We start from the raw sequence: 19981 nt of genomic DNA on the forward strand, positions 1-19981 counted from the left end.
ATATTTTATAAACATTTTACATATATTAAACATATATATAAATGTTTTAAAGGGATTAGATCTTATTAGATTTCTTAGATTCTAAAATAAAAATTACAAAATTGTTTTATTTCCTAGGCATTTCTTCAGGAATTGGTAAACTGTAACTCTCTAAAAAAGATTTTTCTTGATATAAAGAAGCTGTTTGTCGACTCTACCCCTGTTAACAGAGAAGCTCCGAGAATCGAAACAATGAAGTCTTTAATAAAAAAAAATGAAATCGTATGGTTAAAATTATCAAATTACAAATAATACCTCTCCAATAACTTAACAATTATATAGCATTGATACAAACTGCGTAAAACCTAGTGATTCATACTAGGTACTAAACCATTGATTATCTACCATGCATTCATGTGGTATTAATAGAAATATGAGGCATACTAACCAGTCTCGAGACCCAGGGAGTATAATCTCTTGGAACATGTTTAACCAGTAACCTTCAAAGGATACTACACTCAAACCTGTTTTCTCCGATTTTTATTTAAGCAATTCCTAGCTATATCTTGAGCTTTTATTTATTTTATGTGCGAGACTTGCATAAGGTTCAGAATCGCCACATTATTATTTTTTATTTTATCAAACTCATGTTTTTTTACAAAATTATAGTCGTATACAAATAAAATACTCCTGTTTTTGAGTACATGCAGTCCTTAAACTTTATAAACAAATTAATGATGCAAATTTAACATAATTAAATCCTCATTATCCTCTTGAGCCTTTGAAAAGGAGAATGAACTCATGTAATGATCTAATATGAAATTTTAATTAAATTTCATATTCGTTTTATCGTAATGTTCGATAGCGTATTTTAAATACAACGATAGAGAATGGGTCACAGTATGTATTTACAACGCCCTTGGCCATAATAAGGCTTTGCGTGCTGTTAAGAATATCTACACTCCCAAGGGCGATAAGAAAATGACAATGACACTTAAAGCAAAAGTTAAAAGAACACAATGCTGCCTTGAAGCGTACACTTCAAAAGCGTTATAATCATCGAAGAGAACATATCGATGTTTTAAGTCTAGAGCTACTGTTAAAAATAGTTTCATAGAACTCATCATTGTGGCGAATTTTAATTTCTATAATTCCATAATGAACGACATTCATAGATATGAATATCTATTATAATACGCAATTTTAACAACTGAACAATAATATATCTATCACTTAGTAATCTATATACATAAAAAGGAATGGTTCGAATGTTTATCGACAGTAAACTTTTGAAATACTTGTAGCGAGTTTCCACTACAAAGAGTTCAACTACAATCCACTAGAGCGCAGCAACTCGAGCCTCACCGAAGCTCTGAAATTTATATATTATTTTATGTTATTTTTACATATTATTAATTTTTGTACATATTACTTAGCAATGTCGATAAAAGAATAAATAAACGATGCCAAAATAACACACGCTACCTCAAGATAAGATAAGATCGCTTCTCGGTCATAGCGATATGCACTAGGCCTATAAATAAGGGTATTCAAAAAACCCCTACAAAATCACAGATCCGAAAACATCACTTATCCAGGGTCTCTGCTTGAGACAATTTCGGTTTATAGCCGATTCTGATTTCTAAATGGTTTTTATATTTTAACTTAAATTTACTCTCTCCTCTACCGGTTTTCCCTTCATAAACTCCGTTGGCTAGCTGGGTGGTATTCTGGGTTTACATATTCCTTCGCCTCTGTCGGAATAGTAACCGGCAGGACGAGGGGACCTTCCTGCTTGACTATGGAGGCTAGTTACCCTTCAGGTCTGCATTCCTCCCTCGTGTTTATCGGAATAGTACCCAGTAGTACGAGGTTACCATCCTCCGAGACATAACGAGTGTCACTCGTTAGAATCATCTAATCTAGTCATCTTCCTTGTCAACTCGCTTACCTTTATTAACTGAACATGCATTGTCGAGGCTTTCTGGACAAGCAGAATAATCAAGAACATAACAAACATCAACACACTGGACTGATTTACATGCTGTTTTTTTAAAATGTTCCCGGTCACCGTAAGAAAGTTTAACACTACTGAAATCCCCAATTTGAGAACAAAATTGAACATTTTTGGCGCCTAGCTTAGAAGCTATACGTGTTTTTTACGGTTATTATGTACCATTCGATTTGTCTTTTTCTAAAGAATAAGAAAAAAAGTATTACTGATTCCAGTAAATGATATTATATTCACAAAACTAATAAGGCTTCGAGTAAAGCAGGTCAATAAAATTATTTTTAGGAAAAAGCAAAATAATCAATCTTGTTCGTTTTTAGCGTAGTCAGAAATACCTAAATACCATTTTTCAAACAAAATATAAATTAGAAGCTTTTGAACTTAATTTCAAGATTTTTTTAAAAATAATCATGCATAACTCCTCTGCATTTTATCCAAATCCTATGTTACTACAACCGATGGAAAGATGAATATATCTGCTCTTTTAACCTATAATAACACCATTTAGACTTAATGCTCCAATAACTATGCTAAATATTAATTTCAAATAAAGAAAACCTATCAAACGTTTTATTTGATACCTCTGGTTGTTTTTAAAATGTTATTGGAATGGTGATTAGATTCCCTGCAAAAAAAAAGAAAGACATAGAATTCGAATAATTATTTGTGAAAATACAGCCTATTGAACTTTTACCTATTTTTTTTTTAAATGTAGAATTTAGACAGGTTCCATTTGAATATGTTTATTTTTTATTATACCTTGAAAGTATTTAAGTATTTATTATACCTTGAAACCGCCGAACATTCTAAATGATCATTCGAAAGATTGTAACTTGCCTACATAGGTAATATAATATAGTATAGAAACACCAGATTTTTTTTATTATTATCGCATATTTTTATTTTATATAATTATTTACTGCTATAAAGTAAATAGAAGTAATACAAAATTAATTCATTAGGAAGTTGCTCAAACCCGCTTGAGAAAAGTCATACTCTCACCTGATCAGAAAACTGCTAACGTGCAAATATTGTCAGTCCATTCTCACGATTAAACATATTTTTGAAGAGTGTACTCATTATTTGCCAATAATAAACAGGATAAGACTAACCCCAAATTTATCAGAAGCTCTCACAGATGAGGAAGCTAAAATTACAATAGCGTTTATAGTTTTAAAAGCACATTGTCTTCTATCTAAATTATAACTCCTCCTTTTTTTTTTAATTTATTATTTTTATTTTATTTATTATTAATTTTTAGCATGCCATAGGTGTTGATGACCAGAGGGTTTTACGCCTTTAAGCAACAATAAAAAAACAAACAAACAAATTAATTCACTCATTATACCAATGTATACATAAAAGTAATAACATTGGAGTATTCATAAAGAACACACCATCAGTTACTTATCAATCTAAAAAGTTAATTCTCAGCATAACTAAAAAAATGCACTTGCATTTTATAGTTATTATGCTGTTAAAACATATACTGCACATGTTAAAACATATAAAATCATACATATATTTTTTAACATTTCTTGTTCTAGCCATTATCTGTTTTGATGATTAAATCCAAGAGATGCAATAAGATATTGTGAACGTCAATGAAGTTTGTCCAGATACCTTCAAAGAAGATCAACGCGTTAGGCCAAAGCAAAGCTGGTAGTACCCTATACTGTCAATATTATCTTTATAATTTCTGTGATAGTTAAAAAAAAAATACTTATTATTTATTAATAGTTTATTTTAACGTGAGACCTAATATTGTTTAAATCAAACTTAATATGAATAAATCGATTCTTTAAATAAAATTGGTATTTTGGTTCTGTCAAGTTGTCGGGTGCTCGTAGAGATAGGTATAACATATAAGAAGAGCTTGTAAACCTTGTCAAATTTTAATGTATGTATACATTTTTTTACTATATTTAGAATGTTTATATCATTTTTGTGCTTTTGACTAAAATTTACTTTTATATTTGATGGGAAAAAGGGATAAATTTTCAGAATTGAAATAATTGAAAAATTAAAAACATTTTAAGAATGATAAAATGCTAGAAAAAAAAATTTTTAATGTGCAAGGGATTTTTTATTTTTTATTTATTTATTGATATTTACAACTGTATAAAAAATACAAGTAAATTTGATCATAATGACATAATGATATGATACAGGATGTAGAGAAACTACCCAGTAGTAGAACTCTAAAAACAGTTTACAATATAATGTCACGAGGCCATCTTCTTTTAGCACATAATTAAAAAAAAAATAAATAAATAAATAAAAAATTTATAATGTGATAATTTACAAAATTTTATGCTATGACTATTTATATTAATAGGATTTAAAAAAATTGTGCTTTATTAGTCATAAGTATGCTTCGTATGAGGCAACCCAATGAAGTTGGACAGCACATTTTTAAGTGTTCTCTCTCAAAAAAACATTTTAGAATCGAACTTAAGTCGGATGGAACTCTTACACTCTAGTCTTGTACACTATAGGAATTAGAATAAGTTTAAATATAGTTGGTTTCTTCAAAGTGACTGGAATGACTAAGCAATCTAAAGAAAAGCATTTTCTCGTTCGCTTGGGAACAAGACGCTCCTGATTCAGTAATTCTCACCACGTTCAACTACTGATAAGAGAGTGTACTTCCACGTTAGTCTCCTTTCATTTACATAGGCAGTAATATATTTAATGTAGTTCCCTTTTAAGTATTTCTCCTGTAAAAAAAAAAGTTAAAAATCTTTAAAAAAGTTTTACGATCTTAACGAACAAAAAAAAGACTCATAACATAATCAGAAATGACTCACTTTGAAGTCCGATTCATTAATGAAAAGCACATAACCTAATAATTATGAAATTATTTTAAAATTCAATTTAAAACATCAGAACATCAAGTTACGAATATTTTTAATTAATAAAAACCCATAATCGTAAATCTTGTGAAAGGCAATAAAATTTGAATTTATAGACAGATATTTTCTATTATGAACATTAATTAACTATTTAATTGAATAGTCGGAACACGTATTCTATGTCACCATTGAACATAATTGTAAATAAAAAATATATTTATAAGTGTAAAAATCGATAAGTAATACCTTTATAGATATTAGAAAAAATATGAAGAATAACATAAATATTTTAGCATTAGGTATTATTCGAATATTTTATTTGGGTTCTACATTAATTTATTGAACTTACCGGCAAAGAAATACTTCATTTAACCAGCGATGCTACCCCAAAATATTGTTTTGCTAGAAAAAATATCAGTCTTCTTAGATATAACATTTACATTAACATATAGTAATCAACAAAGATACAACATTTTTCCCCTATGTTATTTTTTCCTAACAATAACTAAATATAAATTAAATGCAACGTATTTTTTTTAATTAGTAAATTGCATTAAATTTTGTTTTAATGCTTTTCTTTGTCTTTATTTTTTTCTTAAAGTATCTGATTAGCAGTGATACCTCACAAATATTCAATTTATTATACAAGTTTATTTCAAATTCATAGTCTTATCCAATGTTACAAGAACCAGTACGCAGATATAAATAAAAAAAATAATATGATAATAAAGTTAAGAAGAAATAAATTAAAAAAAAAAAAAGACAATGACTGACTATTATAATTGAAACGCAGATTATAGTTATAGTTGGTTTACAAATAATTATAGTGGTTGGTTATAATTTAAACTATTCTGTCACTTTTTTTAAGTTCAAAATAAGTAAACCGTATATATTATTAAAAAAAAAAAAATACGAGTAAATGTAATTATTTTGTCAATTGGAAGCTTAAAATAATAAATAGCATTGAAATTTGAATGACGTTATATTCACACAATTTATAACTATTATTATTTTTATCTATTTATCTTTTTAATTATTATTATTATTTTTTTAACAATCATTATTTTTATTTTTTTTTAATTTATATTTTTTCTCTATATTCTTCTTTTTATTAATTTATTGAGTATAGTTTTTAAATAGTTATAACATTATTGTTATTTTTTATTTATTTATTTCCACCTTCCCCTGCCTTATAAGCAACTCCGGTGTGCTGCAGCAGTTCAGTATTACATTCACATTATAGTTAGGGGCGTATTTTGCTCAAGCCTATTCCTCACCATTGTCATTAGTAAAAGTAGATAAAACAGTCAAATAATAACCATGTAAGGCCCCCACTAGGCCCATCTAGTGTTAAAGAAACACAATTTATGAAAAAACCGGTAGTTTGGGTTTAATATTATTTATTTTATATTTTATTATTTTATAAAATCAAGAAATTTATAAAAGTATACATTCTGCTTAGTGACTAATTATATATAAACAGCATCGTAAATTTAAAGAACCGTTAATGTAGAGAGAGATTTTATTTTTAAAAGGGGGATAGAGTGGGCTCAGGGATCCTCAGGTCGATTGTGTAAATATTGTATATATTATTTTATCATTATGTTATTTTATTTATTTATTTTTCATACAAATAGTTTGATTATATTCATCTTGTCTATTCTTTTATTTGTATATATTTTAAGAGAGTTTTTTTTTTATTTTAGTATGTATGAGATCATCCATCTCTATTACCTATTGCCCACAACTGTGTGGCAGATTGTAATATCTATCAATAAATAAATCTATCAATATCATTTTTAAATATTTTTTAAAATTTAGTTATTGAAATTTACAACTGCAGTACGTAGTTACATAACTAGTAAATGTGGTGTTAGTTATATTACAATAGCATTATACAATATTGTAGATAATTTATCCATTTGTAGAAATTCAATAATATTTTTATTTAACAATTATTTAATTCTGGATTCAAGTTTTCATAGGAAATTTTAAAATTATCGAGAATATTTTTATCACGCTAAAAAGAAAAATATAGGAGAAGGCTATAAGATGCGTTTAAGCTGAGTAGAGAGTAGGTGGAGGGAATGAAGTTCGATGAGCTTAAGTATTCGTCCTTCAGGAGAAGGCCGGGAAGGTTGGAATGCCTCGACAGAAATCAGTTTCTTGGAAGGAACGCCGCGTACAGGAAGCAGCCAAGGAATGGTTTCCTTTAACCGCTCAACATTATTCGAATCGTGTACCAACAAGGGATCGTGATGAGGCGAGGCTACAATTGAATTTCATGTCGTACAGGAGTGGAACAACGAGGTGAAAGAATAACAGTGCAATAGTATTTAAGTACATAGCAGGGACAAAACGTTCTAGAATAAATTAAAATAATCCAAAACCATAGTAATTAAAACGACGAAAAATTATATAAAGCAACCCGATTATCCAGGATAGTGTTGCCAGGGCAAATCCGGATCCGGATCACGAGGAATTCCGCTAAGATATGATCAGTTAATGTGCGTACCTAGAGGTGGCAGCTCCCCCCTTAAGAGTGAAAAAAATAATGTAAAACAATTTTTTATTGGAGGAAGATAGTCCGGGTGGAGGTCTATAACGGTATCAAAATAGTAAAAGAAAACTATTTATTGTTAACCAACGTTTCCCCCCACTCTGCAAGGCTTCGTCGGGGCTCTCTGATAGTACAAAGGACAACATCACCCGGACTATCTTCCTCCAATCTACTTCATACGGTCAATTATCTTCTGTCAATAATTGTTTATTAATGTTTCACGGGGGAAATTATAATAATTTTTCTCGAAAATAGCGAAAAAATAGTAACAACTGCTCTGGCAAAATGGTCTTCCAAACGATTTTACAAAGCACTTATCATTGGAAAACAGTTTCTCTGCAGCCCTATATTAATAAAATATATATGGGGTTCGCTTTAATACCTCAAAAACGGGTTTGAAAAATAGGGATTTTTCTTCTTTGGTCGCTCGGGCATTCAAACAGAGGCAGTGTTGGGGGAAATTGTGGAGAAAGCCTAACGTCCTGGCTTGGAACTTCACACCCTTCGAATCGAAGCCATGCTTTTGAAAAATCGTTTTGGGACTTATTGGGCCTTAATTAAGCCGTGTTGTGGGATACCAGTTTTGTGGTTACACGAAAAAGTCGTTATCATGTTTCAACCTCAAACCTCGTCCAACGAGCAATGATAGCAATGATTGATTAGCAACAAGTGGCCGACGGAAGAAAAACCCCAATTTTCAAACCTGTTCTTGAGGTATCAAATCAAACCCATATATACGACGACCATTTTGGAAGACCATTTTGCCAGAACAGTTACTATTTTTTTGCTATTTTCGGGAAAAATTATTATAATTTCCTCCGTGAAACATTAATCTGAGGAGAGACTAACAATTCTTTCAGATTAGTTCCCGACACAAGTCCTGTTATAAATGTTAACAAATTACCATATTCCTGGTTTTTAATTACATTTGCAAAAAGACTTTAACCGAAAGTAAAAGCTAATTTATTTCGGCTTTTTCAGCGCTGATACGTATATTTTTTATTATGAAAACAAATTTTTCCACATACTAAACGTGGAAGAAACACTTTTTTGGCACGTTTACGATTTTATTTTTTACAACGTGACTAAAAAAATAATTTTTTTTTAAAAATATACAATTTGTTTCCAAAGTATTTGTCATTAAGTATTTCCATTCCATATTTGTTTGAAAAAGTAATCTGTCCTTGCTGGACTAAACCTGTACTATACCATAATTATAATTATTTAAAAAAATATTTTATACCATTAGTTGGGTACAAATCGTGATTCTGACCAAGTCACCTCCTTGCACAATCGTTGGTCTAGTAACAGTTATTCCTAACAAGTATTGCACACCTGACCCTTCTTGGGTTGTACCGGTACAGATTTAATTTTTAATTTAATTAATTTTGTTTATATTTAATTAATTTTGTTTATATTTAATTTATTAATGATTTATATTTAAGGAGTTGTGGTATGATTTCGTATCAGTTGAAAGTAGAAACAAACGTTTAATTACATAAAATAATCTACATAATAAAAAAAATCCAAATTATCTGAGTTTCATATATGGTGGATTTTGTGGGACATAAACTCAGACATTGATTCTTAATGTCCAATGGATTTTATATAATTTCGCTTCCAAGAATTTGAATTAGAAGTATAATGATTAGTGTTGATTAAAAAAATACTTGCAATAATCATAAATTTGGACTTACTTTATACAAACAAATTTGTACTGTACACTTAAAACCCTATAAATGTGAACGTGATATAAAAATACATATACCAACTTATATTATTATAAAAGAAATTAAGCCAAGGTCTTGTTGTTATAAAAACATACATGACTTTTCAAAAAATAATTAATAGTACAATTCCAGTGGTTCCAGAAACTATTCAATGAATCACTCCGGCAAAGTACGGCAAGGCAGACTTTGATCTTAGCGGACGTTCCAAACGACTTGAAAGTTAGCCATAGGTGAACGCCCGGCCCCATAGAAGCTGTGAAATTCTTTGAAGACTGAGAAGGGAAAGTATATAATGATTCCTGTTCTAACAGAAAGGAGCAGATATATAAATCTACTGTATATAATATTTATATAATGAGCTATACACAAATTAAATCAAATATTATTTTCGATTTGTTTTGCGGATTTAAAAGGCCAGTGAGAAGTACGTTTTGGTCTACTTATCATTATACGAGTATCTCCTTCAGGATGTAGATCTGGTCAAGCCAGCTCCTTCTGAATCCTGACTCAGTCAACATATTTTCATCATAAACAGCCATCCGGTTCTACAGGATGTCAGTCATTATCAATGTGGCACATATAAAAAAAATTTATCTATATTTGTCGATACGATTAAAATTGTAACAAAATAGTAAAAAAACAAAACAGTTATAGCAAAAACTTGATTAAAGATGCTTAAACTATATTATTTATATGATTATTATTGTAGTCTGGAAGCTATTTAATATTTCGCTAATTCAGGCAACAACAGTGAGATAAATAAGATCTTATAAGTTCAGATTAGAGATAGGACTTTGTAGTGATTTCATACTGTTGATGTGAGTTGTGCAATCTCTGATCTACATTTATATAACCTTATATTTTTACAGTTCTAATGATTACTGAATTAGTGAAAAGTTGCGATCCTGTTATTTTAGATATTTGGGACTTTATAATTCGCAAATAATAATAATAATAATAAATAAATAAATAAATAATAATAACCTAATAATAGCACTTGTCTCATACTTTGAAATTTTGCTTTGTTAAAGTGAATTTGCGCAACTTAGTTTTCTTTTTTTGTGATTAAAAAAAAAATAGAAATAAAGCTGTACCACTAAAACTCAAGTGTACTGTTAGAGGTACAGGGCGTACTTTTACTGGAACAAACTGTCTGCAAGGAGATGATTTGATCACAATCACGCTCCACTGCTAGAGTTTTTCTCAATTAAGGTTACACACTGGGTGGACTCCGGACTCCACAGGATTGATTCACGGCTACAGTAAAAGAATAAATTAAACATATATTTAAAAAAAAAAATCCACAACCAGATTTATTTACATTAATGGAAAGCCATGAATACATATTTCTTATAATGCTTTGTTTTTCAGTTCTCAAGGTGACTGAATTGGCAAAAATTTGACTATTTAGCTATTTCAGAGACTCAAGGATTTCTTCGCTGTCTTCTAAAAGGAAAAAAAAAATTACGTATTATACTTTTACATCTGCTCATAGAAAATAACCACCTAATGGTGGGTATTGCTTCCTCTTGCCAGGACGATTGCTCAACCCTTCTAATAAGATTCGCCATAACGTTCTGCGTGATTTCCTCCCAAGTCTACACTAAAGCAGCCCTTACGTCGAGTAATTTAAGGTATCAATTATTTTTTAAAGTCAGCCCTAGAAATTTTACGATTTGAATTAATTCAGAACCCTGTCTTCGAGATATTCGGAAGTGCTGTTCTAATGTTTTTGAGGTTATTCACAGACTCTAGTGTTGCTTTTTCGTGTAGAAACCATATGGAGAATACTTATTCAAATGATTTTAAGATCCAGGTGAGTAGGCAGAGAAACAAACCACCGTAGAAATATTTTGCTTAACATCAATGAGAAACTTGTGCTCGTCCGATAATGAGTAACGCTCAATTGGGTATTGGTGAATTCTTGCACACCATATAAGGGGTATTCATCATCTTAAGTTTAACATGTTAAAGCGTGTTAAATAGAAAACATTATGTTTAAAGTTTAATTCTTTTTCCATGTTAAAACGATATAACGTATAACGTCTGTGTTACTAGGTTTGTTAAATGGAGAATGACATCACGCAACAGACTCGCTGAGGTCGTCACTGTTTCGTTAGATGGCGTGTTAGGTTACATGCTCGCAGTTTGTGTTTAGACTGTGTTAGTATTGCACTGGACGTTTTTTAAACAAGACACTCAGTAGCCAAACTTCCATATAGCTACCACTTCTTACTCACTTTAGGCATGTTACAATAAATTACTTTAATCTGGAGGTTTCTATGGGCGTTAATGACTGTTAGGTTTTACGCCCTTTAGTCCTAATAAACAACAAAAACTTAGAAGTAAAGAATAACAAGATGTTTTCGAAGGAAAGGTTACAAGTTGCTCAGAAAATTGGCTAGTAGCTCTCATGCATTTAACATTTAACATGTATTTAAATAGGGCTGTTCACAATCCTAAACTTATAGCATTTAACATAGTAAATCATTTTACATTTAACACATCATAAATACCTCTACAGTGTAATATGACACCCGAAACTAACCTTAACCTTATTAACCTTGTTATGTGTTTTCTAGAACCTAGACATACAATTCCATGATTCACAGTAAGGTCTGTTCAGGTTGGCTGTAAAATATGATTACGGTATTTTCTACTTGTAGTTTCTACAATAACTGTAACATCGCGGGAAATGTTGGTCTGGGTTGTCTACGAAGCGATAGAAAAACTTACGGATATTTCAATGATAGGTATGAATAATTAGAGATCGTTATCGAATAAATAGTAGAGATAACTTAAATTGTCTTGTTCAGTTAAAGCCTCAAAGAAGGTTAGTAAGAATTTTTATTCAAATATCATTACAGGAGCTATGTTTTAGGAAAATGAATTTCCTTGACTAATTATTAAGCACTAAAATGTACAGAATACAAATTAGGACTAATAAACAGAAATATTACAACTACATGTTTTCATAACTGTAATACCACTAGGACTATATCACACAATATATGTAGCAAAACTAGGTAAAAGTGAAATGAAGAATGTAATTGTGTTTTTTTTTCTTTTTTCCAAAAACCCACAGTTACCTATCTCTATTTTTCTCGAACAGAAATGACGTAGAAGTTAGTCCCAGTTACAGTTACTTACAACACACAATTATTAGTCATTTTTCTATATATTAATCTAAAGTTTCATTCTTTACATTTTAGTCCTTAATAATTACTTAAGGAAATTCTTTTTTTTGGAAAAACAATTTTTTTTCACTTTAGGGTATGACAATACAAAAAATTAATGAAGTGTGACAAATAGATAACTAGACATAAGCTTATTAATAATTAATATGATTCCCTATTTTTGGCTTTTTCATAAGGTGATTTGACTTGTAATTAATGAACTGGGTAGAATAGCCGGCAAAAAAAAATTAAATTTGGATGTGAGGTGTAAATTTATATTTAAGGTATGCTAAATTATTAATAATAATTTTGTTTTTAAACTAGTTACAAATGAATGTATAATGAAAACTGTTAATTGTAGGATTGTCATTGAGGATGGCCGAAACGTTGGACTGTTGATATGATAAAGAGTGTTGAGACTTACCAAGGAAACCATTAAAAAAATATTTGAAACGTAACATAGTTACATAAAAAAATAATGAAATAATTTCTGTTAGTTGAGAATTATGTAATATAATTAAAATTCATAAAATGAAATAAATAACATTTGAGATAGCCATTACGAAAGTGTTATAAATAAGTAATGAAGCAATGGAGAAGATGCTAAATTAAAAGGGCAGCTCTATGGGAACGTGACCTCAAAAAAATTTTCAAAACGGGTGTGGAAGTGTTATGCAACCAAATATCTGGGACGTTTGGTAAGGCCCTAATCCGTGGAGGCAGGTGGAGGTCAATTAGAAACTGAAATTTTAAGATATCTTCCCCACTGTCTGTAATATTCGGGTAGGAGTAATAAATGAAATAATTTATGGGGTAAACATGCTGCACACAAAATCTAAGGAATAGAAAAGTTATGAATAGAGAACGAATTTTCATGCAATTGCATATTTTGTTCCCTATCTCCAAATTCACCCAAACCTCGACAGAAATTTGGAATGGAAAAGACAAACAAATAACACTAATTTTATAAGTCACAAAATTGCACGTTTTACTCTTTTTGGCTAAATTTTTATTTTTACTGCTTAAAATTTAATGCTTGAACTAACTTTCTCATGTTATACACATTTAGATATATGTATGCTAATATTTATTCATTTTAATTTTATTGTTTCCTTAATTAATTTATAGTTTAAAATTGACAAATAATAAACTTGTTATAGGGAGCAGTGTTATTGTTTTTGTCTTTGATTTCCAGTCCGCCTCAGACACTTAGACATTTTGAATATGTTGCGATGCTGAAATTTTCAATTTTTTTTTTCATATTATTATATTACTTATGTATATTATTAATCAATTAAAATCAAACAAAAATTAATTGGTCTGATCAATATAAATTTACCTACTCATTTTTATTACAACTTTTTAAAAATTGTCTACATTGACTTATGTTTTTTTTTTGTTAGTGGTATATTCGCGTATGGTTAGTGCACAATTAAAACGCTAAGCGAAAGAACATGTTATGAGAAATTAAAAAGTTTTGGTTGGAAGAATATTTTCGAATACTCCTTTTTTCTAAAACTTAAAATTGAGGTTGTTTTAAGAAGTTAAAAAATTTAACGCCTACGTAATATAAATTCATCTAATGCAATAAACTTCCTTATAGCTCTTTAATTTTGGACACGAATTTAGATTTTTAATCACCGTAATTTTTTCAAGTATGTTTACATAAATACACAAAGTATTTAGAGAATCCAATTTGATTCAAACATCCTAAGGTAGCTTTCCGCATATTAATATTATAAATTAAATAATATAGTTGATTATTGCAGGATTTGAGTTTTTTATATGTTTTGAGTTTTAACTGCATAATTTTGATTTTTTTATTGTACGTTTTTCAGTTATTTACTGCAGAAAAATCCGGTCTGTAATTATGAATCAGATGGATCGAATAAAAATTTATTTTCTAAAGCGGTAAACTGCATGACAAATAATTTAATATATTTTGTCTAAAATAAGTCAGATTTTAAAAAATGGATGTAAAAAAATATGTTTACTGATTATTAAAAAACTAAAAAAATGAACAAATCGTGTTTTCTTTGCTCAATTAAAAAAAAAAATTAGAAAAGGCACTGAAAAATAAAACGAGTTTTGTTTTTTAAATGCAATACATCTGAATAATAATTAAAAACCATTTTTTAAATATATAGATAATGAATAAAAATACAATTTTTAGAGGATTATTTGAATGTTTATAATAATATTTTGAGAAATTCCCTCTGCCTCTATATTAAGATTTTCTTTATTAGTTTATAATAATAACAAAAACCAGAAGAAGATAATTTTACGGTGGAATTAAGGCGTTATCTGAATTAGTCGTGGACCGGAATAGAGATCGGCCATCCACAAATACAGGGTTAAAAAATTGATTTTTCATGCTGGTCATTATTATTTTTGCAAGAATTTTGTAACGCGTATTTTTAGACGAAATGAACTTTGATAGGCGTAATTATGAATTCGATGCCTACAATTGCTTCTTTTACCAACGGCAAATCGGCTTAATCCGTACGAAATTAAAATAGACTTTTACGGATCAATAAAGATTATTGAATTTTTAGATAGTTACTTTTAATGGATGTAACTGCGAAACTAGTGTTGGAATGTTTAATATGACTGTAATGTAAGAATATATTCATTCAAGTGCAGGCAGATGTGCAGTTAAACTCTGGATAAGCAGAAGATGGTGAACCCGCCAAAATATTAGGGATATTCATAATTCCTTTCCTTCCAAAACTTTTACTTCTAAGTTTTGATTAAAGTAATTTATAACAACATGCCTAAATTGATTGAAAAGTAGAAGTTGTGTAAAAGTTTGGCTACTGAGTGTCTTGTTGATCTTTTAACTTGTGGGGAAGAGAATCAAGATGAGCTAATTGACAACTGTCATTACACTATTACTATTGTCATCCATTGCTTTATTAGTTTTTAAAACATCCGAAACGATACTAACACTATCAAAACACAAACTACGAGCAAGTAACCTAACACGACAATAAACAAAATGGTGACGAGCTCAGCTGGTCTGTTGCGTGACGCCATTCTCCATTTTTTCTCCATTCCATTTTACAGACCTAGTAACAGACTCTCAACCATGTTATATCGTTTTAAAATGATAAAAGAAAGAAATATTTCTCCATTTAACATATTTTTCTTTCCATTTAACACGCTTTAACAGGTTAAAGTAAAGACCATGAATACCCCTATTGTAACATCATTTGTTTGAGGAAAAGTTAGATACAATTCGACAGGATTTATTGTCAAAAGGTCTGTTTGAACGTCAGTTCAAATTTCTACTTTCGGAATTTTGCATTCTGATTAGAATCAGTTTAAAATATTGAAATGACGACACTGAACAGTAAGTCTAACGATAGAGCAATATAGTACAAGAGCCCAAGAGGAGATAAACTGGCGGCTGTTTCAAAGCGATACAAAAAAATTTCATTCGGAGCTCTATATCTTAAAAAGTAGGAACAACACAAGAAAACCTAAGAGAACGTCATTTAAAGAATAGTAAATTTGTTAAAATATGAGCCCTAATAGAGTTATTTACGTTAAATATTTTTCGAGATATAGCTTTTTAAAAATCAACGTTTCAGAAAAATGTTATATGGAACGTACTGAAAGATCAGTAGTTAGTGAATTTATTTTGAAAAATTTATATCTCAAAAACCATTTGACGTACAGATGTCTATTAGCACTCAAATTAAAGCTAGTTTAATGATCTATGTATGTTCTAAAGTAGTTTATGATCTTTATCTTCGTAGGAGTAATACGCGAATATCATAAAAACTACTACCCCTACGAAAATAACTGTCATAAACTACTTTATAGAAAGTTAAATTTAAATTTTGAGTGTTGGCAGACATGTGCGTCTTATGAATCTAGAGATATATTTTTTCAAAAATCCAACATTTTATACGAACAACTAGAAATTGACATTTCATGAGTTTATTTTGTCAAATATCATAAAAATTACTACTCCTACAAAGATAAACATAATAAACTATTTTGTAGTAAATTTAACTAGCTTTAATTTGAGCGCTGGCAGACATCTGTACGTCCAATGGTTTCTGAAATGAAATTTTTCCTAAATCAAACTTATTGTCCGAACAACTATAAATCAATTTATTTTAGCACATATTACGAAAACTACTATTCCTACGAAGGTAAAGGTCATAAGTCCGTTAAACTAGCTTTAATTTGAGTGCTACTAGACATATGTACGTTACATAGTTCCTGAGATATAGATTTCCCAAAATAAATGAACTAACTACTAATCTTTCAGTAGATTTTTAAGAAATTTTGCTTTTTAAAAAGCTATATCTCGAGAACTCTAGGACGTAAATAGCTCTTTTAGGGCTAATATTTCATTATATAAATAATGTTCTCTTAGATTTTCTGGTGTTGTTAGTTTTCAAAATAATAGAGCTTCCAATGAAAAATTAACGTTTTTTTTTTAAGGTTTTGAAACAGCCAACATTTTTTATTCCCCCTACCTGTACTTGGCAGATTCATCAGTTTTGACTAGTAATTATACCTAGTTTTCATTAAAGTAATTTTTTTTTTTTTTTGTACCCTCCTAAAATTTAAATTTGTTTCATATGTGTACATATGTACAGCTGGCTTTAGTGAAACCTTTGATTGCCTTTAGGCAATTTCATTAAAGTAATCAAAAATTGGGGTGAGATAACTGCATTTTTTTTCTTCCCGGCTCTTGTACTAATAGGAAGAGGATTTAAGAGATCTGAACGTTTCATTCAATATTTCTTTCCATGGAGGCGTTTGTAGACTTATGACGAAAGAAAGTGATGGTATTTTAACCTTCATCCAAGAAAAGGATGCTCAGTGACAGCTAGGTTTCTTTCTAAGGGTCCTAAAAAGTTTAGAATTCAAACTCCAAAACACATTTCCATTTACAAATGTGAGGCGTTTGTGTATTGTGCCAAAAGTTTTCAAGTTCGGAATAAGCAATGACATGTTTTGTTAGTAGGTGATTAGTTATATTGTTGTAGTGCAATTGGAAGACTGCCATTTCTACATTCAACGCGTTCGTTTGTAAATGGATTCTCGGAGCTGCTAACGGTACAGAGACCTGGACAGCGTACTAATATAAGGCAGTTTCTCCATGACTCTAGGGGACCACTCACTACTAATAATCTATATAACTCAGTTAGATCTATCTATTAATTTATTCTCCGATTAGCCCTTGTATATCCATTAGTAGAGACCTGGTTTTAGTGCAGTAAAAAATAACAAATGTGCAAAAGCGTGAAAAAAAATCTCAAAATTAGCACAAAACATCGAAATCCTAAACATTATTATTTAATTTATAATTTATTAACTAAATCAAAAAATTGTATCCTTTTTTGTCTCAACACTTTTTATTTTTCGCCAGTCCAAAGTTTCGGCCATTTTAGCCATCCTCAAGGACATCTTTAATTATAATTTCTTCCTCACATTAATTTAAAAGTTTCTTTTGCAGGCTATTCTGCCGAGGGCATTTCCTTTATTATAAGTTAAAAGCCTATTTTTTAAAATTTAAAATCATTAATATTTAATTATTCTTATATAAGATTATCCACAACAATTTCACTACCATATAACAATAGATATAAATTGTTATTTCATAATAAATGAAATGACCTGGGCAGAATAGCCTGCAAAAGAAACTTGTAAATTAATGTGAGGAAGAAATTATAATTAAAGATGTCCTTGAGGATGGCTAAAATGGCCGAAACGTTGGACTGGTGAAAAATAAAAAGTGTTGAGACAAAAAAGGATACAAATTTTTGATTTATTTAATAAATAATTAATGTCTCAAGAAATTGAAAGAATATAATTAATTTATAATATTAATACCAAATTTATAATTGATAATATTTGTAATTATTGTTTTAATAATTATAAATTATTTGTACCAACACCCAATTTATAGAGTTTTACAATAATAAAATTTTAAATTATAGTTAATTATTGATTTCGAAAGTTGAGAAAATTCATTATTTAATTAAAACGCGAAGAGCAGAAATATTTATCTGTTAGCAGTTCTGAAGCAATAGCACAAACGTGTGGATGGTTACATACAAGTCAGCATCAGCTTACCCAAACGTCCCTTAATAAGTGCAAAAAAACGACTCGGCGGGACTTGACGGGACGGACACAAATTCAGGCGCACCTTTTTTTTTCTATACCACCCTTCCTAGTCATTTCTGACACACTGAGGAGGGGGAGGGTTATCTATAGGTGATCACCTTATTCTTTAGATAAACATGGTTGGGGGCAACATTTAAATTGAGTGGGTCCGCCACAGAAATAAAAGTCGACCACCTGGCCGGATTTGAAATGGCACCGCTGCAGTCACAAGGCAGTCGCTAAACTAGAGGCAGTCGTTTAATTACTGCGGCTACAAACGGTCCCTAAAAATTCAGGCCAACTTGTACCAGCCATTCCAAAAACCCATCCACACGTTTGTACATCTCAGAATCATCCGTAGTTTAAAGAATTTAAAAACCTCTAGTTCTCAGATTTGAAACGCCTATACCAAAACAAATTTTTAATGAGGTGTAGATAGTTGACCGTAGATTAATGATTGGAGAAGTTTGTCGGGGGGTGCGGTCAGCAAAGAACAACATAAATAAACAAAACCATATTTATTTATTTTATGCCGACGTTTCGACCTGAGTTTCAGGTCATCATCAAGGGTTATGGCGTAGAAGGTAGGCCTGCAACTGAAAACGTCAGCATAAAATAAATAAATATGGTTTTGTTTATTTATGTTGTTCTTTGCTGACCGCACCCCCCGACAAACTTCTCCAATCAAAACAAATTTTCCTTATTGGACTTGCCATATTTTCCTTTTCCTTTTTATTTATTTATTTTTTTTTTGTGGACGTTTTTCACAGATGCACCACATTTTCCTCTGCTGCTGCCTTCACGCTTAGAATTAATCCTTTTTTTCAACACTGCCTAAGATTATCCAGAAGGACAAATTTTTTCCTTTGAACTTTTCATTAATATTTATACAATAGGATGATAGACAGAGACTTTTGTAGTGCATAATTAAAAAAAAAAAAGCAGGTAGTATTGTTTTCATCATAGTTAAGAAAATTAAAATTAATGCTTTAATTTAAACAATAGATAAATGCACTAAGTCGCAGTAAATTCATACACCATATACAATGTAATAGTTTAAAATATTATATAATATTGTTTATATAATACATATAACTAAATAATTAAAAACCAAAATTGATTTTTATAATTGTTAATCCACATATTCATGTTACATATTAATGTAATTTAATATCTAACTGAGAATAGATCAATGACAATGGTAAATATATCGTGATAAGTACGAATAGTATAAGACACATTTACTCGATTTCAGTTTTTCATTAGAGTCTAGTTCATGTCTACCAGATAGCATACAACTTCGATAACACAGAATGGTTTAGACCCGAACTGTTTGAAAAAAAGTTAAGGACTGAATTGTACTGTTAGTACACATATTCAAATGGTAGATACCGACAGAGAGATTTGATAGATTTATTTATTGATAGATATTACAATCTGCCACACAGTTGTGGGCAATAGGTAATATTGATGAATGATCTCATACCTACTAAAATAAAGATATGGATTTGCAAAGAAGCATTTTTTTTTTTTCAAGATCA

The 19981-nt window shown here is 29.9% G+C and overlaps 1 protein-coding gene across 3 annotated transcripts in view; it reads right to left on the bottom strand.

Annotated features, from left to right (window-relative positions):
- LOC106681422 (PDZ domain-containing protein 2) overlaps window positions 1–19981 on the bottom strand; it is a 161587-nt gene that overhangs the window by 97769 nt on the left and 43837 nt on the right. The window contains exon 2 of one of the 3 annotated variants that reach the window (XM_067044631.1): window positions 5195–5247. The exons of the other annotated variants lie outside the window; for them this stretch is intronic. The gene's annotated coding sequence lies outside the window, so the exon portion shown is untranslated. The remainder of the gene's footprint in view (window positions 1–5194; window positions 5248–19981) is intronic. 3 annotated transcript variants of the gene reach the window in all.

This window comes from Halyomorpha halys, unplaced genomic scaffold, assembly GCF_000696795.3.
Source record: "Halyomorpha halys isolate HHAL.00 unplaced genomic scaffold, Hhal_1.1 Scaffold337.1, whole genome shotgun sequence".
Lineage (NCBI taxonomy): Eukaryota > Metazoa > Arthropoda > Insecta > Hemiptera > Pentatomidae > Halyomorpha > Halyomorpha halys.